Source organism: Peromyscus leucopus, chromosome 13, assembly GCF_004664715.2.
Source record: "Peromyscus leucopus breed LL Stock chromosome 13, UCI_PerLeu_2.1, whole genome shotgun sequence".
Taxonomy (NCBI): domain Eukaryota; kingdom Metazoa; phylum Chordata; class Mammalia; order Rodentia; family Cricetidae; genus Peromyscus; species Peromyscus leucopus.
Genome location: NC_051074.1, coordinates 50465412 through 50490476, shown reverse-complemented (window position 1 = coordinate 50490476; position 25065 = coordinate 50465412). Strand labels below are relative to the sequence as shown.

The 25065-nt window shown below is 38.7% G+C and overlaps 1 protein-coding gene across 1 annotated transcript in view; it reads left to right on the top strand.

Annotated features, from left to right (window-relative positions):
• Positions 1-25065, top strand: part of Pard3b (par-3 family cell polarity regulator beta) — a 993468-nt gene that overhangs the window by 108541 nt on the left and 859862 nt on the right. The window lies entirely within an intron of this gene.

Genomic DNA, 25065 nt, shown 5'->3' with positions numbered 1-25065 from the left:
TGATTGTCTTTGACCTTCTCTGAGCACATTGTCTCTTCTTTTCACATCTGTGCAAGGATGTTCATATTGTTTGTCTGTGCAAGTTGCATGTAGATTAATTTTATCATGTAGACAGCATAGTGGATAACAACTTTTTAAAATCATCATAATTTATGAATTTGATAATTAGACACTTACTGGTTCTATCATATATAGTTGCATTATTTTAGAATGAAATTGTGCCCTTGTGATTCATAAAAGTATTTTTCTGGCATATGTGCATTGCCAATATTGTGAAACACATATTTTAAGCGTACATGTAATGGATAGCAGATGAGAAACAAATGTAAGAAATCTTTTTTCAATATCCAAACATGACAGCAAATAAACTTGTTTTGCTCGACAAATAGTATCCTTAATTGGATGGAATTTTTATTTCATTCTTGATCTGAGGCTGATATTGTGGCTTGGATGTATGCTAACCCCATTACTGTCTAATAGCTTATGTATACACTGGCTAGGCATGCCAGTGGGTAGGTTTTATTTTGAAATATTTGTTCTTAATTCAAATATCAAAAGTAGATGACAAGGGAGTCTGAACTGAGTATGAACTGAAGTATCCCTTGCTTGTTCCTCTGTGTTACTCTGTTCATCGAATGGGACAATGCCTATGTGTTTCTCATCCTCAGCAGGAATTATTTTATACTTAGTGAGGGAGCTATAGAAGTGGTGGTCTGCAAGTATCATAAACAAACAAAATTTATGCCCATTGGGGCATAAATGTTCATCCGTTACCTTTGAAAGTTGGTCATTTTGTCATTAAGGGTCTCACCTGTTTAGAACCTGATCTTCCTGTAGGCATGAGGCTGCGATGGGCAGTGGGTCCTGCAGAGGCACTGACAAAGAAATGATACTTTTTTTATTTCCACATATAAAAATTGATTTTGGCTTTTAAGGAAGTTTATTTATAAACACATTTTTGGCTCTGGAAAAATCCATCCTGAAAAACATAAGCAATAGCCTTTGAGAATTTGGACTCATTAGCTGGCCTATTCCTTTGGCTATACTTCCTGATAAGTTTTCTATTAGGTGTGTGAATGTCACAGAGCAGAAGTGGTAAGAATTTGTCTCCAGTGCTCATTAGTGATGGTACACAGGGTGGGGAGCATGGGCAGTCTGAGGAAGGATCATCGCCTTCCACTTCTCTCCTTTATTTTTTATCATTTTTTAATATATTTATTGGCCATTAGCTTAAAAGCTCTCAGCTTAATGGGAACCTTGGCGAATGTAAATATTTGCTGCAAGTATTATCTTTGTTCAGTTTTTAGCAAACCCATTGCCCCAGTGAAGACTGCCCAGAGAATGTTTGTACTGGTTTTGGAATGTTAAGAATTTGGGGGAGTGGCTTTTCAGAATCCTGCAGGATGTTAATCATGTTTATATGTTTGTGACTATGGTTTCCTTGATTTTTTTTTTTTTTTTTTTTGGAGTTTGCACTTTAGTCCAGGCTTTTAAAGTTCTCTAGAGAGAACAAAATGTCCCCATTTTAGGTTTTTAAATATGACTCGGAAATATGTATATAGATATATACAGTCGTGAGAGGTGTTGGCAGTCTTGAAGAAGGAACAGGCAATGGTTCTTAGCCATATGAAAGTGGGGGCTCTGCCTGGCGGTGCCCCTCCCACCAGCTGTTTGGCTTCCGTTAAAAGGGCTGCATGGCTCAGCCAGAGGAACAAAGATGCTCTTCTGGCAGAATTCTTCTGTGCCATCTGGTCCAGGGCTGTGGCCTCACACCCAAAGGCAGATTTCCTTGTTTTAGATGTGTGAGCCACATTCCTTAACTAGTGCATGGAAAGTTCTAGCCGTTCCCATTATCTCGGCCTGTGACCCTTTCTGTTTTATACAGATAGCCAGTACCAACTCACTAGGGAAACGGTTGTGATCTTGTCTCTGCCATAACAAGAACTCAGGGAGTATGTTTAATCTAGCCTTTGCTATTCTCATCTATAGAATGAAGCAGATGAAAGGCTCCAGGGAAACAGTCTATAGTCTCTGGCTGGTAAATTCCATGTATGTTCTCACAAGGAAGCTATGTTGCAGAACAGTAGAAATTACTAGGATGAGTGAGGTGGAGCATTGGCATTGATTGCTCCTAAGTTTCAGAAGTCTCCAAGGCATTATGGAGCTTTCTTGAGCAATACTGTGTGAGCTTACTAAGTTTAAAGAGTTCTAACCTTGATATCCTCACAGAGTGTAGAGCTGGTTCATAACTTCCTATGGGGTGATGAATGTGTGATTTATAGTGGCAGCTGGCATGGCTTTCCTTTGGACTTACATGGATCCTAACCAATCTTCTCAATATGAGTAATATGATAGCTAAGAGATGATAACTATATATGATTTTTAAAAATGTATATGTGTATGGATAAATGCCAGTGCAAGTGTGCTATGGTATGCTTGTAGAGGTCAGTGTACATCTTTCAGGAGTCAGTTCCCTCCTTCCATCATGGGTACAGAGACTCAAACTCAGACCAATGGGCTTTACCTGCCGAGCTGTCTTGTGGATCCATAATGTGGTATTTTTGAAATGTAGAAATTACTACTCATGTTTTGGGCTCAATCTGCCTTTCAATACTGATTTGGGATCTCTTGTATATAGGGAACATATAAAGTTGATAAAGTCATTCCCCTGCTCTCAAGGAAGAAGTGTATATTCAGCTAATAAAGACAAGATGAAGTAAAAGATAAAAGTGAACAATAGTATATGGGGAATGTGATGAAAGAAATTAATATTGACTAGAAAACTGGGGAAGGATTCATATACAAAATAAAGAGGAATCTGAGTTGGCTTTGTAGAGATATAGCTAGTGTTAGGGCTGGAACAGTTAACAATCACTTTAGGCAAGGGAGAAAGACTGTCAGGACAAAGCTCTCTGAGGATGGAAAAGACATGGAGCAGAGGGAGAATGTCCATAGACAAAAGAGACCATAGGTGCCTATTGGAGTGTAAACAAAGATGGAGGCTGCTGTGCCTAGGGGAACAGTTGACACAGTGGGGAAAAGGTAGATGCAGAAGAGAGAGAATTTGTGGGCAGACTTTTTGTTGGATTGAGGAAGAGAGGGGTATAGATGAGTCCTGGAGTTATGGCTTACACAATTGGAAAAATACTGCCATATATCAAGAAAAGAAATGCCTAGGTGTTAGGGAGGAAGGCCAGGCCTACAATTTGGGCATTTATGTTGAGATCCAATGGGAGTAGCACCCAATAGATATATAAGAAGGTTTAATAAGGCTTAGTAGATATATATTTGACAGCCATCTACTTTGATATGGAACGTGAAGGCATGGGTAGGGATGAGCTCACCAGGGAGTAGGATACATATGAAAGTTACCTATGACTCAGTGTATAATAACAACAGCAGAATCTACAGATTGACAAGAGACTATGAACTTGGTATATGCAGTTAGTACTGTAACAGGAAGTTGTATACACACCAATTAGAGAGTGATGTGCTCAAGTAAGAGAGTGAAAGAAAGTCATGAAAGTTAGATAAGATCTTAAAATACTGGTAATTGCCTTTGCTTAGGGTCTGTCTTGGTTTGGATGTCACACTGGCTCCCAGCTCCTATGAGTGAATGTTTTGTCCTGATCAGTAGTGCTCTTTTGGGAGATTGTGGAACCTTTGGGACTGTGGCCCAGACAGCAGAAGGTGACTCACACTTCCAGATCAACCCACCTTGTGTTTCCTGCTTGCAGTGATGTGACCAACCTCCAGCTCCTGCTGACTTCCCTGCCACTATGGCCTGACAGCCACTAAACTAAGCACCAATAAGCCCTTCCTCCCCTGAACGACCTTTGTCAATGTCCTTTCACAGCAGTGAGAAAATCACATGGAGCGGCTAGACAAGTGTCTTCATGAGAGCAGGGACCGAGCTTTGTCCTTCAGTGCTATCCCCTAATAGGATCTATGAATGTAGTACAAACAATAAATCTTGATGGATGCTTTAATGCTTGTTGTTTTACTTCAGATTTTCTTAGATATAATTTACAAATCACCATGCCCTAGGTCTACCCTCTCCCGAGTTCCATTCTCATGTTTTCAGCTACATCTTTACATGAAGTACTTGAAGGTATCTTAAAGTCATGATTTTTCTTCTGTCTTCCTGTTACTTTACCTTGGTTTTGTATTTGGTATAGATTAAAAAAAAAAACTTACTTTTTAGGAGAGAGAGAGAGAGAGAGAGAGAGAGAGAGAGAGAGAGAGAGAGAGAAGAGAGAGAGAACATTTATATGCAACACTATCCTTTGTAGGCTGTCAATACTGTAATAAATGCAGGGTCTTAATAGAAAGACTTCGGATCGAGCTGGGATATTGCTAATAAATTGTAAAATTTTGGACTCAGCCTTTTTGCATTTGAAAGGCTACCAATGCATCATGTTTACAGACAAGTAAAATGATGCTCACTGAGGTAAGTATAAACAGAGTTGAAACTTCAGTTCTTACTCTATGGAAAAGTAAGAAATCAGTCATTTGATGGTGAAGCTGTGTAGCCATCCTAGAAGGAGGTGGATGAGAATGTACAAAAGGTTTCTTTGAAGTGGGAAAGTTGTATAGACCATAGAGTCAATCTAATTCGTTCCCCCATCTGAGGGAACTGAATGAACAAGGAAGAGCATCTGATTTCCAGTGATGAACATGACTCAGTGGGAGCCACGGCCAAGGAGCTGGTGATGTCCTCCTGTGAGAGCCTTATCAGCCTGTATCAGTCAGCAGCTCTTCTGGTTGATTGGCGCCTCTGTGCATCAAGGGTGGAGCTCTGCTTGGAATAAGATTCGGATTCCCTTTGAAAGCTTGTTGACCCACTTATTTAAAATTTTATTTTAATTATAAATTTTCTATTTCAAATATCTCTTGAACTGTTTGAACACAAATTCTTTTCTTGGCTAAAATTCTCTGGACTATCAGTGCAAAACATTGAATGTGGCTTAACATTTCATAAATGTTGGGTTTTTAAATGAATACTAAAATATTTCTTTTCCATACTCTAAAGTTTATTTAATTTTTTATTGTCATATGGTGCGTATGTATGGTGGGAGTGTGGGGGTGCACATGACAACACATAGGTGGTCATGAGGTCGGAGGACAACTTTTAGAATTTGGTTTTCTGTTTTCAGCGTGGGCTCCTGAGAATAGCACTCAGGTCATTAAGCTTGCTTGGCATGTGCTTTTATCTACTGAGACCTCTTGCCTGCCCAATATTGAAAAATGTAAAGATACATCAAGAACACCAGATTTCACTCATATTTAATTTGGGATAATTGTAGCTGATAAAAATCTTTTCAAAAAATAAAACAGAGGGAAAATATGTTATATTTGGTCACATAAGTATGTCAAAGTCCCAGTCCTTAGAGCCTCTGAACTTGTTATGTTCAATGACAAACGAGCAAACAACGCACAGAATTCAGATGGTGGTTATGAGGCAGGAAGATTGCCTTCATTAACCTAGCTGGATACAATTTCGACACAAGCACCTTCATGTGAGAAAGAGGCAGTGTGAAGGAAGGTCAGATGTGACTGGCCACTGATGACTGTGGAGATTGAAGGGGCTGTGAGCCAAGGAATGCGCCAGTGTAGAGAGACTTGTAAAAACTAACCGTAGATTCTCCACTGAGGCCTCCAGGAAGGAATCCTTCCATTCCCCTTCATTTTAATCTCACCAGGCCCATGCTAGACCTGTGGCCAGCAGAACCACTGGATAACGACTGTGATATTTGGAGTCACAGTGCTTGTAAGTTACTACAGGAGTGGCAGGAAGTGCTAGAAACCTTCCTTGCCAGCTAGTATTCGGCTACCATTGCTGCTCGTGTTCTAGGGGGTAGGAATCTTTTTTTAATTAACTTTGTGTGTGTGTGTGTGTGTGTGTGTGTGTGTGTGTGTGTGTGTGTGGTCAAAGGAAACCATGATCACTCTCATAAAAATAATTCTACTTCAACAAAACTGAGCATAATTTATTTAATTTGTATGCAGCTATATAGAATGTGATGAATATATGGATTGTGGAAGTGAATGTTTAGAGGCTGGAGAACTGGATAAGTGGTTAAAAGTACTAACTGATTTTCCAGAGGACCAGGGTTCTATTCCCAGCACACACGTGATAGCTGAAAATCACCTGTAAGTCCAGTTCCTAGGCATCTGATGCCTCTGTGGGCACCAGACATTCATGTAAGTGATGTAGGCAAAACACTCATATACCCAAAACAAAACAAGACAAAAAATGATTGGATTATTTATACATTTGACCCTAAGATTAACTCTTACAAGTAACATATCAAAAGTAGACTATCATAGTTTTGACTAAGGAGTCCCTGACAGAACGGAGAGGAGTCTGGACATCAGTGACACATGTTGTGACGTATAGTTGTTTCTTCCGGCTTACAAGGGGCCCTCTTGTGTTGGTTGTACCAGGTGTTAGTACTCTATTAGCTTTCAACCTTTGCAGTCAGATTACAGTGAACGTATAGTTATCATTACAGAAAAGAATGCAAATGTTTGTGACTGGGATGATAATAAACTTAGGGATAGAGCTGATAGATACAGAAGGAAAAGGGCAAGAGGAGAGAGCTAGGGATGTAACATGCAGTCTCTTTTTTTCTTCTGAGGAGTAAAGAGATTCTGTCATTAGAAGATGAGTGAAATCTGAAGTTTTCGTTACTCATTAAGGATTTAAGTATTCACTAAAGGAAATAGAAACACTGAGTAGGAGAAAGAGGGGAAAGGTGCAGAGCTCTGAATTACTAAGCATCCTCATTGATGACTTCACAAGATCAAAATATTATTTCTGAAGTTACTGTGTTAAGACAATCAGAACTTCATATTTACAGAGATTTACCACTCACGAAGACTAAAGTACATTTGTAAAAGAATTCCCTCTATCACATGTGATGGGATCATCCTTCTGTACCATTTAATTTTAAAAATCAGCATAAGACTCACGTGGATTACATCAAGACTGTCAAACTTTTTTGTAAAGGACCCTATAGAAATATTTTGATCTTGGAAAGTAGTGCAATCTCTCTTACAGCTACTTGGTATAGAAGTGAAAATCTAGCTATACTCTGCACTCAGGTGAGTGAACTTGGTTTGGCTGTGTTGCCCTGAACAGTCGTCAACTGGAAAGGCCTCTCCTCTACCACATCCAGGAAGCAAAGACTATGAACACTTTCCCTTTAAAAATTCTTTTCTCCATAATTCTAAACAATAGTGAATCAAGGATACTAGTGTGCTTTTATTTCTGAATAATAATCTGTTTTCTTTTGATTCAAGTTTAGACATTATCTGTTTACATTCTATTAAGGTGGTCGAAAGCACTAGCTTTCAAATCTTTTCACCCCTCCGCATCCTCTCTTGCCTTCCTAAAGGATGGTTAGAACATTTAGCTAAGGCTGTACTCTGTGCTTTCACCCATGTGGCCATGCTGTTCACTCTTGAGCTAGTAACTATGGTTGATTTCTGTCTTGTGCCCATTTTTTTATTTCTCTAGGGTTGATGTCTTTTATTTGCTCAGTTTTCCTTGAATCTCACGCTTTCTTTCCTTTCCTAATAGTTGTATAAAATGACTATCACTAAAATTTCCACAGAGCTAAAGCCACCGTAGAATCTATCAATTTGGGGTTTTATCTCCTGAGAACACTTCATTGTCCTGATGTGATCTGAGCTTGTTTTCTGTAAAGTCTGCCTGACTAGCATGTTAATTGCTGTCACCATGTATAGGAGATATTTCCTTTCTAACTCCTCTAGGTGTTGCATCTTCTGGTTCCTCGGTTTGTGATTTCCGTAGCTCACATTCATCTGATCACTCGTAAAGAGGCCAGGAAGATGATTTGTCTGACTCAACCTCCCTGGGGTCGAATGACAGGGAAGCAAGCTTGGTGTGCAGTCTTCACCCTGTACACATCTGTGTTTGGTCCGTAGGCCTTATATTTAGCCCTGTTTGTGCCCAATTACTCAAGAGTCAGGACTTATCTCTGATTCACCTTCTCCGCAGAGTTTATTTCTTACATCCTGACAGGTGAGGCGGGTGGGCACTAAGTAGGGATTCCAGTGTTCTTTGAAGGAATTTTCAGGTAATTTTAGTTCACCCTTGTTAGCCTCCACTTCTACTTTCCATGGAACTTAGTCCCTCTGGACTGTGTAGGAATGATTTTGGCTCTTTTTTTCTTATGGCTATCCTGTCTCCAGGAAGTTGGGCTTGACATTTCTGAGAGGTGATTAGCTTCCTTGTTCCCTCCTTTTCTGGTATAGTGTACTCTGAGTTACTCATCTCCTACTGTCATGAAAATGGACTTTGAGTTCTGGATTGTTCTTTTCCTACTAATTCCATTGTTTGCAGATGATTTCCAGTGAAGCAAAGAAATAAGCAGGGTCTTTATAGCTCTAACCACTGGTGTGCATTAGGAGATGTTTTAAAATAAAAGTATTTCTATAATGGTTTTCAAAACTAAAAGAGTTAATTTTCTGATACAAGGTAAAACTACATTCATAACAGCTTTTTTTCATATTAATGTCTGTATTAATATATATATAATATAGAAAATATATGCAACACATTTTAATATATAATATATTATTTAATATATAATATTAAATATATAACACAATATTTAATAGTATATGTAATATAATATATTATTATATATTATAATATTTAATATTGAATATTATATATAATATAATATTTTGCAATAACTCTTAAGATTTTTTCCTGTACATTGTCTTTTTCTGAACTTTTTGCTTTCTTTCTTAACTTTGAATTCTTGTTTTTTTGTTGTCATTTGCCTCCTAGCAATTAGAATTTATGTGCAGAATTGTTTCTTCCCTCTGTTAGTGGCCTAATGATTTAAAGATAGTATAACAGTGTGTATGTACTGTATAAAACAATATTGTATATTGGCTTATACAATAATGTTAGCTAATGCTATAGTTATCTTTGTCTACATTGTTGTATGCTGTGACATTGTATATTAAAGGCAGATGGCCAATCTCCCCAGTGCTTCTGGAACTGTTTGTGGTTGAATTCCATATTGTTTTGTTTATGCTTTTATAGCAAACAGATACTTGAATAAAATTCAATATCATGTCCATGGATTTTATTGCAATAAAAAGTTCCTATAAAATTTTAGTGCTTACTCCCAATCTCTCTCTTTTTCTCTGTGTATGTGTGTTTGTGTTGTGTGTTTGTATATGAAAAAGAAACATCCTAAGGACTACATTGATTTACTCACTATCCTTTGATTATAGGTACAGAGAAAGATCATTTCCTTTCAGCCAAATATGTGGCATAAGAAAACGTGGATACTTCTTTTAACAGCTTTTGCTCACCTCTCATCTGCTTTCTTTCTAAAGCCTCCCAGCTCCCTGTGCTGTCCCAATGCACAGTTTGGCATCTTGGTGAGGGTGATAGTAGTGGCACTTTGATAATACAGACGAGAAGGGGCTGTGTTCCACACTGGGGTCCCTGCAGCACTGAATGCGTCAGAATTGATTCTCCCTTCTAGAGACAGAGAGTGAGGTGCCAAAACTAAACTCCATGTGTGTGCACAATCACGTGAGCCTATGGAAGAACTGTAATGAATTGTTCTCAATCTTGCAAGGTTGGAATATAGCGTCCCCATTCTATATGGGTTGTAAAGCATGGATTTCAGCCTCTGACTTTAGAGTTGTATAGTTTTTCCACTAGATGATTTCATTTTGATGACTATACTAGATTATTTCATGGGACATGCCACGTTAAAACTAATAAGCCTTGTATCAGTAGTTTGGAAGGACACATCAGTAAGTCCCTTATTTTGTCTTCCTGGAAGCATTTTATCTAAAAAATAATTTAGTTTTAACATATTGAATGATGGTGTCCACCTTGCAGAATTCCAGCTCATTTTACAGAGTAAAACTTTTATTGTGTGTGGCAGAGTACAGTCAGAGTACAGAATACAGCTAGAGTACAGCCAGAGTGCAGTTAGAGTACAGGATACAGTCATTGTATAGAGAACAGCCAAAGTACAGCCTGAGTACAGGTAGAGTAGAGTCGAAGCACAGATGGAATACAGTCAGAGTACAGAGAACAGCCAGAGTAAAGAGTACAGCCAGAGTACAGCCGGACTATAGTTGGAGTACAGAGTACAGTCAGAGTACAGAGTACAGTCAAAGTACAGCCAGAGTACAGTCGTTACATCCGCTGTTCTTGAGTTTTTCACGTGGTTGTTTGACTTGATTGAGCTATCTCCCCACTCAGGTAAGGGTGACTTCTCTGAACCTGACTTTCTGGTGTGTGTGTGTGTGTGTGTGTGTGTGTGTGTGTGTGTGTGTGTGTGTGTGATTGTCCTTAGCCTTAACCATACCTTTGTAGAGTGTACTTCCCTTCTCACATCTCACATCACACTTTCCCTAGATGTCAACCTGCCAGTTTCCTACTCTGCCTTGGTCTTACTTACCGTTTCTATTACCGTGATAAAACACCATGACCAAAAGCAACCTGGCAAGGAAAGGGTTTATTCTGTTTCCTCATCACTTCCACATAAGTTCCTCATCACAGGAAGTCAGGCAGGCGCTCCTTCCTCATCACTTCAACATCATAGTCCCTGTCACAGGAAGTCAGGCAGGAGCTGACTTCCTTTGGGTCATGGAGGAGCGCTGCTGACCGGCTTGCTTCTCATGGCTCGGTCAGCCTGCTTTCTTTCTTTCTTTTCTTTTCTTTTCTTTTCTTTTCTTTTCTTTTCTTTTCTTTTCTTTTCTTTTCTTTTCTTTCTTTCTTTCTTTCTTTCTTTCTTTCTTTCTTTCTTTCTTTCTTTCTTTCTTTCTTTCTTTTTTTTTTTTTTTTTTTGAGACAGGGTTTCTCTGTGTAGCTTTGCTCCTTTTCCTGGAACTCACTTGGTAGCCCAAGCTGGCCTCGAACTCACAGAGATCCGCCTGCCTCCGCCTCCCGAGTGCTGGGATTAAAGGCATGCGCTACCACCATCCAGCCAGCCTGCTTTCTTATAGAACCCAAACCTCCAGCTCTAGGGAGACCACTCACATGGAGGTGTCCTCTCCAATCTCAGTCAAGAAAATTCACCACACCTGGGTTCTACCATGTCAATCACCAATCAAGAAAATGTCCAGTAGACTTCCCCACAGGCAAACTGGGCAGGGACATTCTCTCAATTGAGTTTTCCTCTGCCCAGATAGCTTGTGTCAAGATGACCTAAAAGTAGACAGTACATCCCCATGTTTAAAAGTACAAGGCCCCGTTGCCACACTCTTCACCCTCTTCTGTTCCCTCCTACGTTGCTTATCCCTCACTGGCATGCCACTAAATGTACTTGGGATGTTTAATTGTTCTATTCTCTCCTCACTTATTTTTACGTTTTGTTTCTTCCAAGAACTGGTTTTTCTCACCCTGTTTTATTCGTAGATGCCAAGATTCGCCCCCTCCCCACCCACGGACTTACAGCACTCTTCGAAGCCTCCCTTATGTGCTTTGGGGTGTTTTTAACTCCTCCCAGGCTGCCATTTTCATGATACAAAGATCTGGGCCGTGCGATGTGAGTTCGCACAAGATGGATGTCGCAGGATGGCTTTCTGTGCATCTTTCCCTAATGCTGTTTGACCACACCTCCTCTCTGTGCTTCCTTGTTCTTTGTCCCATGACAAGTGCCCGGGATCAGAGTGTTTTAGGGCTGGGGATAAAGAAGGGAAGATGATCCAGAGGTTTCTGATTCCAGATGCCTGTGTTCTAGTTTGGGGAGATCAAGCAGAGAAAGTGAACAGGTAGCCAAAGGAGGCTAACTTCCGAGCCTGCTCTTACGCTGCTGGCTGTAGATGGGCAGTCTAGATGCTCTGGTCTCTGGCGTCATGTCTGGGAAGGGGATGCTGGAAATCAGCGCTTCCTGCCCCTTCTCTGTACGTGTCTTCCCCTTAGCCATACCCGTGATCCACCTGGACATTCTAGAGAAATGACCTCAGTGCTGGAGAAATAAAGAGTGGCAAGCAGTATTATCCTCAATACTTTTGAAGATCAGAGACAGATAATCCCTCACTTTCTTGATTGCTGTCATACTGAAGAGACGTTTTATAAACAGTGTTCCCGGGGCTAAAGCTGAGGATCTCTTGGCTTGTCTCAAGAGTTAACCTACTTTTATAAACATTGTCACTGGTACCTCCTCTATTGTGAATGACCGTTCTCTGTCCTGTGTCTTAGTCTCTCTGGCGCTGCAGGCATAGAACTGTGTCCAGATGCAGGGCTGGAGGCCTGGGCTGGTGCCTATAGGATGTTTCTAGCCATCACACTCACTAATGTCCACAGACACACACAGGTGGAAAGCAGTGTATTCAAAGTATTCTTTGAAGCTAGTGTGCACAGTTGTCATTCCTAGATGGGAATCTTTGAATATAAGTGCTGCCCGAAGTGAACTATGAGTTGTATGGATTTGCATTTCCAAATTTAGTGTTAAAATTCATTTTTGAACAGAATAATCTTTAGGCACAGTATCTTAAAACTTACTGTCTCTCCCTTCTCATTGAGTTGTATGGATTTGCATTTTCAAATTTATTGTTAAAATTCACTTTTGAACAGAATATTCTTTAGGTGCACTATCTTAAAACCTACTGCCTCTCCCTTCTCATTGGTCGGGTGGCTGCTCTCTTTTCCTGGCTGCAGGCTTTGCATTCCTGAGGACCACACAAGTGTCTAAAACCTTGGCACTCAGGACTCTGGACTGTAAAACTTCATTGGAAACAAACAATGGAAACCATGGTTTTTAAAGAATCAGCTGTTTTCTTTCAAATTATTTTGAGTTATTGCTTTTCAGTATTACTGAATAATGGCTTAGTGCTTTAAAAAACCATTCCTGTTGGAAATAAAAAGTGTATCAATTAAATACATATGAAATCTTTTTGTTAACTTTCGGCATTTAATGTTTGAATTTGGTACTATAACTTTGGTTTTAAGATTGCACTGTACTTGAGAGATTATAGAAAGCTCATACTGTGTGCTGAAGATGAGCTTTCTTTCAAGTCTATAGGTAAGGAATTTTAAATATTCTTATAAAGATCCTGAATAGGTCTGAGGTCATAGGGAGTAGATTTGAAATAATGAAAAATGTTCATTAGTGTTATGAAAATGTGCCATCATCTCTAGAGCCCTGTTTTCTCTCATCTGTTTAGGCTAATCATAGGATCAAACATGAATCTTTCAGCCACCATATGAAACTGCTGAATTTATTAATACAAAGTGGAGTGATTGATATTTCTTTTCACTATTTAGTGAGTATGTGTACAAGGAAGCAATGTACATGCCTTTGAATTTTGAAGTATTTTACTTTCTAATTAAATAAGCAATAGAAAAAAACTTAGTTTATGACATAAGAATAGGTTTCCCTGGAATTGTTATTGTTATTATATTGAAATTGTTTTTGTTTAGAATTATATATGTCAAGGAAACGCCTCCCTTTCTGTGGCTTAAACTTTGTGTATTCTAGATTACTGTTAGGTAGGAGTCTAGAAGAGTCTCTCCATGGTCAGTGAGCCAGTGAGGCCTCCCAAGTTTTGAACTGAGGAATTATGAATTGAGCCTTGAAAGCCCCCCTTTGTGTATGTGTATGGGGGGGGTGATTTGGTTCTTTAAGAGTGAGAAACTATTGCGTAAAAATGAATCTTTAATCAATAAAATTGTCAACTAATCTTCCATTTGTGTATAGACTAATGAAGTTCTGGGTCCTACAGTAAAACACTTGAATAACTGACAAATTGGGAGGTTTGAAGTGTGTTGAGCTTTTCTTACAGATTTTCTACTTAAAGATACTCTGTAAGTTTACCATCAGGCTTACAGCCAAATCCATCATATTTGTATCAGAAATATTTTATCAAGAACAGGGTCTTTTTTAGGGTTTTAGGTGAGTATTGGAAGAGACACTGAGGTTTACACAATTCCCCCCCTTTTTTTTACCCTGTGGTATCCTCATGTTATGGCCACATATCCTTGCTATCTTGCAGGGGTAGCTTATGTTACAGAATATGGTGCACTACACACAGGGTTTTTGAAAGATTTCTTTTTATGCTGAACTTCAATCAACTTCTCTATTGTCAATGTTACCTTTTCAGAGTAGCACAGCCTTGATGTATAAGGCCTGTAATTTGATGGAAGGCCTCATATGGTCATCTAATTTTCATGTATTGATATATAAAAGTCACTTTAAGAACAAACAGGGGATCCAGATTTTAATAGCATGGCTAATCTACTCTGTATGATCACTGAGCATGGATCCCAGATGTAATCATAGTACCAGAGACTCTAATTTTCCTCTACAGTTCCACTTCCTACATATGATGGATGGCAGTAGGTCTGTCTCTGGCCTGACATTGAGCTAGGTGCTTAGAGTAAGAATTTTTTGCATAACATGTTCTCCACTATAGTCCAAATAATTTATTTGGTGCACACCTGAAAAAAAGGATGAAGGCCGGGCGGTAGTGGGCCTGCCTTTAATCCCAGCACTCGGGAAGCAGAGGCAGGTGGATCTCTGTGAGTTCAAGGCCAGCCTGGGCTACTAAGTGAGTTCCAGGAAAGGCGCAAAGCTATATAGAGATACCCTGTCTCGAAAAACCAAAAAAAAAAAAAAAAAAAAAAAAGGATGAGTGAGATCCTCCAATCCTGGATAAAAAGAATGTGGTCTTGGTCTTATGGAGAGAAAGCATTGCTTGTTTTCAACATGGCATCTCCCTCAGGGACATTCAGAGATAATTTTTGTAAGCAATTGTTTCCTTTACCTATCCTATAAACATCCAGTGCCTCATAAACTGCAGCTCTACTATCTTCAAAATAACGAAGTATTTCCTTCCCCTTGTGTCTTCCAATTTAAGTGAACTTTGTTTAGCTTGTTCATTATAAACGTACTTACAGGCTTAGTCACCATGGTTACTGTCATGGTGCTCTCTAGTTGGTTAATGATCATCTCAAAATCTGACAAATATTTTAAGTGTAGTGTGGCCATATCAACACAGGATTAACTTGGTCCTTGCTGTAGTTTGGACACAGCACTTAATGACATAGTCTGAGATAGTGGCTTTAATCATTTTATCAGGCTCATTCAAAAGATGGCTCATTTAAGTCTGTGGTCACCCTTGTGGATGCTAGACATTGACACACCTGGTGGTCAGTGAGCCGTGTGTTTTGTTGGTGCTATAGCCTCGCCTTCCATTTTCCACAATGCCTGCATTCCTCTGTTTGTGTAAGATTCTTTTCTTTTCCGGCCATGCTGAACAGCCTTCTGGTGGTTTTTATATTTTTGTCAGGAGAAGTGTAATGTGTGAAGGGAGCCATTAGATATGTCAGTTGAAAAAAAAGAAAGCACATTTTGAAACAAAAAAAAATTATTTACATTTTATATAAATATCTTTGAAGTGTTGTACACACATGGGAAGATGCATCAGTAAATGTAGACTAGCAAACAGATCAAGAAGTAGAACATGGTCCAAGAAGTTCCCTTGCTTTTCTTTCCACTCACTGTCCTTCCACTTGTTTTGTGTTGTGAAATAATTATGACAACCTTGAACATACTGTGCATAGAATCACACAGAAGTACTGTGAAAAGGTAATTGGGTTGTATTTGCACAATGCTGTTTTGTGTTGTTCATTCATGATGTTGAATGAACTTGTAGTTTGTCATTCTTGTTGTTGTATAGGAGGAGTCCTTTGCAGTGCATCCTTCTGTCTGTTCTACCGCAATGAATATTTGCTTTATTTCTTGGTTTTAAAAGTTGGATTAATTCTGCTGGAGTGTGAGTACTTGTCTTTTGGTAACTTTGCAAGTTTGAGAAATACTTAGAGAGGTAGAGTGGCTAATAAAAGCAGGAAGTTTATGTGGTGGCTGATTTTAATTTTTTTAAATATTTGTCTATTTATTTATTTATTTATTTTGAGACAAGTTTTCTTTATCCAATCCTGGCTGTACTAGAACTCACGATGTAGACCAGGATGGCCTTTAACTTAGAGATTTGCCTGTTTCTGCCTCCTAAGTGCTGGAATTAAAGACATGAACTACCACTCCTGGCAAGTTTTAGTTTTTAAACTGATAATTTAGGATCTCTTTGGAAAGGAGTTCCAATGATGGGTTTTCTCTATTAGGTTGGCCTATAGTGAGTTCTCTTATTAGGCTTAGTTGTGATGAGATGATCTACTCTGAATGTGGGTCATAGCATTTCCTGGTTTGGGCCCTGCACTGAATGCAAATGAGAGAGCTGGGCACTAGCACGCATGCCTTGATTCATGGCTCTCAGCTCTGGATTGTGGGTGTGATGTGACTGCTTCTTACTGCCTGGTGTTCCCTACAATGATGGACTGTTACCTGGAATTGTGAACCAGATCATTTCTCCGTTAAGTTGCCTTTGTCAGAGTATTTTATCACAATGGTAAGAAACAAAACTAAGACAGCTCATGTTCACCTTAATGGAATATCTATGTTTACATCTGATCTTTTCCGAAATAACTACACATGTACACTTCAGTGGGCTATAATTCTAGTTGTATTTCTTTACATTTCTGACCTGAACCCTAACCTTGACAAATTTGGACAAGATTAGCAACTTCCCAGTCTATGACAGTCTTCTTTAATTTGCCCTAAAGATTTTTAATCTTTAACAGAGATGTTTGACACATATTACAATAATTTTTAACATTTTATTTCTGGTGTTATTATAAATATTACCATTTAAATATTCTGATGCTATTATAAATGTTATAATAAATATTCTTAAATATTTTTATATATATTTATAATATGTATTATAAATAATTTTTTTACTGGTTTGCCTAATTTGCTACAATTTTTTTTTTTGCTTTTCGAGACAGAGTTTCTCTGTGTAGCCCTCATCTGGAACTCACTCTGTAGACTAAGCTGTCTTCAAACTTAGAGATCTGCCTGGCTCTGCCTCCTGAGTGCCGGGAGCCAGTATTTTTTAAATAATATGTTTATTAATTCTTCACAATTTTATCCATTATATCTTGTTCATATTCATCTTCTCCCATCTCCTTTCAAATTCATTCCCATACCATATTCACTTAACTTTTTGTCCTCATTTCTCCTCCTTTTTTTTTTTTTTTTTTTTTTTTTTTTTTTTTTTTTTTTAGTGCATGTAGTCTAATTACTACTGTCAATATAATCTTAGGTATGTAGCCATCCACTAGAACATGTTAGATCTACCTGAGGCCAAACTCTTAAAGAAAACTGCGTTTCCTACCCTAGCAACCATCAGTTACCAATAAATGGTATATCTTTATCATGCATCTTCCTCCCAAGGCTCAGGGGATCATTGCAAAAATATTTTTTGTGAATTGTTGGAGTATTTGCAGATCCTTTTTCTGAGTCCATTGAGGTGATGATCAGGTTCCCACTGCCTTTTTCATGTTAGTTATCTAAATGACCGTGGTTGGTTTTGACTTTTAAACTACTCTTGTACTACTGCAATAAATCTTATGTGGCTATGATGTATTATCTTTTATATACATCGTTGAATTTGGTTTTAATGTATTTAAGACTTTTCCATATGTATCCAGGAGAGAGAAACTACAATAAAGGCGATTAATGACTACGGGGAGAATGGAAATTAGCCTCTCCCAGGGATGAGCCCTCTTGTTCGTTGTCCATAGAGAGTGGTAGCCCTGACACCATACGCTACAAACAACGAAAGTGGACTCAGCAGATTGTATTTAGGTATCTTGGGCATACACATTCATATATACATACATTGTTGTTACAATATTTATGTATGTTACAATACATTCATATGTAACAATAATAACAAAAACGAGGCTATCAACTTGAGAGTTGGGAGGCACGGAAGGGGTCAGGCAAGGTAGCCGAGAGGGGCTGGAAGGAGGAAAGGTGATCATTTCAATTAAAAACATACAAATTGGTTGAAACTGGTGCATGTATCATGTATGCTTGGTGAAAAGTGTTTTCTAAGTTCTTGTTTTGGTTTCATTAATTATAGGCATGCATTTGTGTGTTTATATGTATAAAACAAAGAAACTGGGCTTAATGTGTTAATTGTGTTTAAATGATTTTCTGTCTGATTTTTCTGGTCTTCTGTCAGGAGCCTCCAACTTTGCGTGAGTTGTGCATGTCGTGATCTTCCTTTCTGTTTGTTGGCAGGATGCTCACTGCAGCAATGCTAGTGAGCATGTGCAGGGTGAGAAGCCTTTTCTTTTCACATGACTGACGCTTTGTCCTAAGGAACCTTCCTTCTGTCTCTAGGAACACGTCTTCCCTCAATCTCCCATGCTTGATAATAGTAAGACTGTATCATCTCTCCTTTGATAGGATTATAGGATTTTGAGCTGAAAGAGAATTTATAGAGGCACCTCCTCATGTAGTCTCCCTGTTTATATAATGTGAGATTAACAGTCTTGTGACATCCCCCAATATTACTTTGAACTCGTAATGAGACCCGTTGTACCTTTGTATCTCTGAATTCTTCAGAAGCATAGTTTACTAAATTTGCTTCAGCAAGCTTGATGTGTTTGGCTTTCTTCTGAAGTTTGTAGTTGGAACTAATGAACAACATGAAGGCATGTTTAGAAGCCAATTAGGGCTGGGTCATAACACCCTTTTTATTCACGGCTGCCTTTCTGAGTCACAATGTCCTTCATATTCATGGCAGCCTTTTCTGGTTCACAACACCCTTTATATGTACTACTTTCTGGATTACATACACTGTTGCCTTTCAGGACTACTACACCATTTGTATGTACTACTGCCTTTCTGGATTACATATACTGTTGCCTTTCTGGATCACAATACCCTGTATATACACTACTGCCTTTTCTGGGTCACAATACTCTTTATATGCCCTACTGTCTTTTCTGGATCATAACACTCTGTATATAAACTACTGCCTTTCTGGATTACAACACCCTGTATATACACCACTGTCTTTTCTGGATCACAACACTCTTTATATGCCCTACTGCCTTTTCTGGATCATAACACTCTGTATATAAACTACTGCCTTTCTGGATTACAACACCCTGTATATACACCACTGTCTTTTCTGGATCACAACACCCTTTATATATTCTACAGTCTTTTCTGGATCACAACACCCTTTATATATTCTACAGTCTTTTCTGGATCACAACACCTTGTATATGTACTACTGCCTTTCTGGATTACATATATTGTTGCCTTTCTGGATTACAACACCCTGTATATACACCACTGTCTTTTCTGGATCACAACACCCTTTATATATTCTACAGTCTTTTCTGGATCACAACACCTTGTATATGTACTACTGCCTTTCTAGATTACATATATTGTTGCCTTTCTGGATCACAACACCCTTTATATGTTCTCCTACCTTCTTGCTTGAGTTCTTCCCTCTCAGGTGTCATGCTTGGGGTCTTGGGCTGCGTTCTGAAACTTGCATTACCTGGTTGCTGGTTTCTCTGAAGCTTCTGCTCTCTGCCCATCCCCCTCTCCAGACTTCCTCCACCCTGTATTTTCCCTGGGTCCCCTGCAGAGCACATTTCTCTCTTCTGGCCTTTGAATAAACAAGAGAATAACCCCAAAGGATTATGATAGAAGTAGCTAAGTTTTTATGTATATACATTTTCATTATTCTCCATCCAATTTCTGACGCTGCAAACTCACCTCAGTACTGTTTCTTTAGATGGTTGCCCAAGCCTTGTATTCTCATGATTAGGAATTCTGTTTGGAAGTTTTTTCCCATTGCTTCTCTCGCTTCTGCTCAGACACACTGAAACAATGAATTTGGGACCTTCTATTAACACACACGGTGTCCTCTACATAATACCTGATGTAAAAGACCCTGGAGTCCTCCCCCTTACTAAGTATGGGCCAGCTGAAGCCCAATGCAATAACTTTAGTCCACATACTTATATACACTTGGGGCAAGACCCATTCCTCCACCTGAGTCCTATGCAACTGTGTCTTGTAAAGTTAGTAAAAAAAAAAAAAATACATTCATTAAAAAGGTCTTTAAAAATTTTCATACAAACATATATTATATGTTGGGTCTATCCCCCCATACATTTCCTATATATAAAGGAAAACATTTGACTCTGGTGTTTATAGAGTATCTGACCTGGAATAAGTCAGTTCATTTTCTCCTGTTGCCTTCCACATCTGTAAAATGGATTAACAATTATGTTACAAGGACATTTGAGGGTAGATGAGTTAATCATATAAAACACCCAGTGCCTATAGTGCCTAGCTACCAGTAAGCATGGAAATTCATTAGTTGATGGCATTAAGAACAGAGAAATCTCATTTGTGGATCCATGCCATGAAATCTGAGAAGTTCTGCAAAGAGAATTCTGTCTTTTCCATGAACTTCCGTTCTGCAGCTGCATTCCAGTGGGCATGGTGATGCTGTGACAACTGAAGCCACAGGAGCCCAGGTCCAGGGTTGAGCTCTTGCCTGTGTCAGGAGAGTTCAAGGTCAATGTGGCCCTTATTCAGTCACTGGCTTTTCATTCCTAGTGCTCTTCTTGGAACTGCAGGCCCCCCTTCTGCCTCTAAGTATTTGCGTAGAGACCCGTGTGTTTCTCCTGTCTTTGTTTTCTGGCACAGTTCCCCAAGATTACAGCGTCTGGTCTACAGTCTTCTTTAGGCATTGCACACGGGAAATTGTGGCTCCTTTATTCTTAGACTAGTATAGTTTGTAAAGCCTAAGTCGTTTTATGTCACATGTCCACAGCAAAAGTTCAAAAGACCAATACATGTTTGGAACAATTTCTATATTTGATCATTACAAATACCATTTTACTGTCTTGGCCCTTCAATTAATGTTTTTATCTTAGTTTCTCAAATTCATCCCTGTAGAATGGCTTAGTTTTAAATTCCAGTAAGATTTATATTAACTGTATATTATTAGAAGTAGAGAAAATATAACATATAGTATGCTAGTTTTCAATACTTTAATGATCCCTGGAGTATATTAATAAGACTTATTGGGTTGCATAATGAGCACATGCACAGAGATATTTTAAAAATAGTATTTATATGTGCACAGAGATGAGTGCTATATAAATGTAAACTAAATGTCATAATCATGAAAAAAAACTACATTAAAGTGATCCTAGGGATTGATTGGGAACTGTGACATATATGTGAATCTTTTCATATTTGACTGTTTCTTTTCTGATGGTAATAAAGCCATGTAAACAAAATGCAAAATGCTGACTGCAATGTAATGGTTGAAATGTTTACATACATAAAAGGGTCAGAGTAAATTTATACCCTTATGATGGCTGTTGGCTGCTATTATGGAATCCATATTCTTAAAGTGATCTATGGAGCCATAGCTGAATGCCACAGAGACAGAACCATAGTTGGTACATTGTTGTTTATTGATTCTCCTATCATGAGTATACTAAACACTCACCTGAGACTGCTGCTCTGGGGCTTGTCTGTTTTTCTCCAGGGTTAGATGTGTGAGCATCATGAGCTTACTCTTTTCTTAAAAAATATTATTCTGTGTATGTGTGTTTGTTAGTGATACACACACACACACATACACACACACACACACACACACACAGAGAGAGAGAGAGAGAGAGAGAGAGAGAGAGAGAGAGACAGACAGAGACAGACAGAGACAGAGACTGAGACTGAAACACACATATGCAGAAAGAGGGTGACAGAAACTGAGACACACGCACACATACCCAGAGACTGACACACATACACAGAGAGAGTGCCTGACACACACACACACACACACACACACACACACACACACACACACACACACACGCACACATACACGGAGCTCCTGACACACACACACACACGGAGCTACACACACACACACACACACACAATGGTTGCTATGACACATGCATACTGGACAGAGGACAGTTTGAGCATACAGTTTTCTCCTTTTCCCATGGTTATATGGGGGCAGAACTGAGATCATAAGACCTGCACAGCAAGTGCTTCTACTTGAAGGACCATCTCCCCAGACTTATTTTTCTGTTTTAGTGTATGCATAAAAAGACTGTAACATGAATCTTAAAAGGTCTTATAATAAAAACCCAGAGCCAGATACTGGGGTGAAAGCTGAAAGATCAGAGAAGCAGAACAGCCAGCCACTAGCTTACCTCTACAGAATCCTCAGTCTAAAGAGAGTGAGTTCTTGTTTTCTCATGCCTTCTATACTTTTCTGTGTCCTGCCATATTACTTCCTGGGATTAAAGGCATGTGTCACCACTGCCTGGTTCTGTTTCTCTCATGTAGCCCAGTGTGGCCTTTAACTCACAGAAATCCAGATGGTCTCTGCCTACCGAGTGCTAGGATTAAAGGTGTGTGCCACCACTGCCTGATCTCTATGTCTACTTTAGTGACTGGCTCTGTTCTCTGATCCCCAGGTAAACTTTATTGGGGTATACAATATATCACCTCATTTCCCCTTTCTTGTCTAAAATAATAAAAGAAGGTTATAACTAATATAAGAAAAACTATATATAAGTATATACAATATATACAGGCAATAAATACATCAACAATGTGTAGTCCATTTGCATTTGAAAAATTCAGAGAAAATATTCCATTATCTATTCTATCTTTATGAATCCAAAGGATTGTATATTATTCACCTTCTATCCTAATTTGCATTACCAACCCCAAACTATCTTTTGATATCTTACAAACTTATACACTTTATGACTCTTTAGTGAGTTTCTTTTCTCAATTTGTTAACAAGAAAAACTATAACTCTATCTAATCTTCAAAAGACAAGTCAATGTGAGAGAGTGATTTAAAATGGCATCTTCTTGCCGGGTGGTGGTGGCACACGCCTTTAATCCCAGCACTCAGGAGGCAGAGGCAAGTGGATCTCTGTGAGTTCGAGGCCAGCCTGGGCTACAAAGTGAGTTCCAGGAAAGGTGCAAAGCTACACAAGAGAAACCCTGTCTCAAAAAAACCAAAAAAAAAAAAAAAAAAAAAAGGCATCTTCTCATTAAAAGTGCAGTACTATATTATTTGCTGCTTTTGTTAAATATAATTACAGACTTACCAACTTATTTGGAAAAAAACTAGATTTATATTTATATTGTTTTGCATCAGTGAAGCGACTTGGTCCCATGTTTTGTTTTCCTTCTGGCCTTAGATCCCATAACAGTTTCTGAGGAAGGAGTCCTGTGTGGCTTCACAGTCTCTTCCTGATGCCATTTGTCAGCCATTTTTGTTTGTTTATAGGAATAAGACATACTGCTTAATGTTTCTTTATTTTTTTTTCATTTTTTGATTGTTGTTGTTTTTAATTTTCCTCTTTTAAATGAATACTTAATTTCCCATTTTCTTCTGTTTATATCTCTAGTATGGTTGAATTAATATGTCTTGCTGTTGCTTAGGGTGATTGTCCACTTTAGTTTTAGGTATTATGGTCTACACTTACAAACTGAGCCCGAAGAAAAAGCAATGAGTAGTGCTCTTCTTTTAAGAGCTTCTATTTAAAGAGATTTTCAAAATGCCTTCCTTTTTATGATCATGCTGTGCTGGTTCATCATTGTTGTTAACAGTACAAAGGAGAGATGCCTAAGAAGAAGGAACCTCAGTTGAGGAATTGCTTTAGATCAGATAGGCAGGTCTGCAGGGCATTTTATTGATTGCTAATTGATGTAGGTAGGCCCAGCCCACTGTGGTCACTGTCACATCTGGGCAGGTGGGCATGGGCTGTATACGAAAGTCGCTGCTGGTGAGCCTAGGAGCAAGCCAGTAAGCGGCATTCCTCTGCCGCCTGCCTCCAGGTTCCTACCTCGACTTCCCTTGGTGATGGACTGTGGTCTGTAAACCATAGAAACCTTTCCCTTAACCCAAGTTGCTTTTGGTCAATGTTTATCACAGCAACAGAAAGCAAACTAGATCACATCATTATATATCAACAAATTTTTTTCTACAGAACTGTAATATTATAAAAAAAAAAAACTTAGTGTATGATTATAGCAGATTGTTGATTGTGGCATGGTTGTGTCAGGATGTAACCTCTGAAACTTTCTAGGGAAGTCTGATGGCCTTACATTCTGTTTATAAACCTAGAGTACTCTGCTTGGAATCTTATTTCCTGCATTTAGCTCGTCTTTGCTAACACAGTGCTTTGAGTTGGCACAAGTCTCTGTAACAGAATCTGAGAGATGGGTATTCTGGGCCTTGCTTATCCGACTGTGTTCTTACTGCTCATAACTTTGGCTTCTCATCTGATCAATAGAAGTAGGCATTACTTCTAAGAAACCATCAGAGTGCAAATGAAAGCCTTATTCTTCCTGGAACTGCTCTTCAGACACTGTTTAAAACATGCATACACACACACACACACACAACACACAGAGAGAGAGAGAGAGAGAGAGAGAGAGAGAGAGAGAGAGAGAGAGAGAGAGAGAGAGAGAGAGTAAGTTTGAGATGTTTAAAGTCTAGTGGAGGAGAATTCCTTCAGATTTTTAAGTCTACCATTGTATCAAGTTGGATTTTTGTAAAGTTTTGTATTTGGGCCAAGACCTCCATATAGATGCCTTAAAGAATTATTATTTACTAGCATGCTCTTACTTTTCACCAGGGGTTAAAGGGAAGGCTGTATGGCAATCATTTCTATTAGCTTTTGTAAAATTGCAATTGCATTCTGTGGGTTCCATTAGCTCTTATTCTTAATAAAGATTCATTTGATAAGGCTTAAAGCTTTATCCTAGTAGGATTTCCATCTCTGTTTAGAAATTGGTATCTGTTCCTTTACCAAGTGCTTTATAGCTTAATGCTTTCCTTCTTTTTGAAGTTAAGAACCATAGGACCAAGTTGGCTTTAGCTTGGCTATTCTTTAAAATCTCTACTGATGCTTTCTTTCACTTCATTTGTTGGTTTGTGTTCTTCTCCCAGTGTTATAATTCTTTATTTTCATACTTATCCTGGAACTAGGCAGTGAACAAACAATTGAGAGACTATATCACCATTACATTTAATATTAGACTGTTTCTTTTTAAACTAAGCATTTAAAAATAATAGTTGGAAATAATCTAAATCATGAGGTCAATTTAGAGAACTC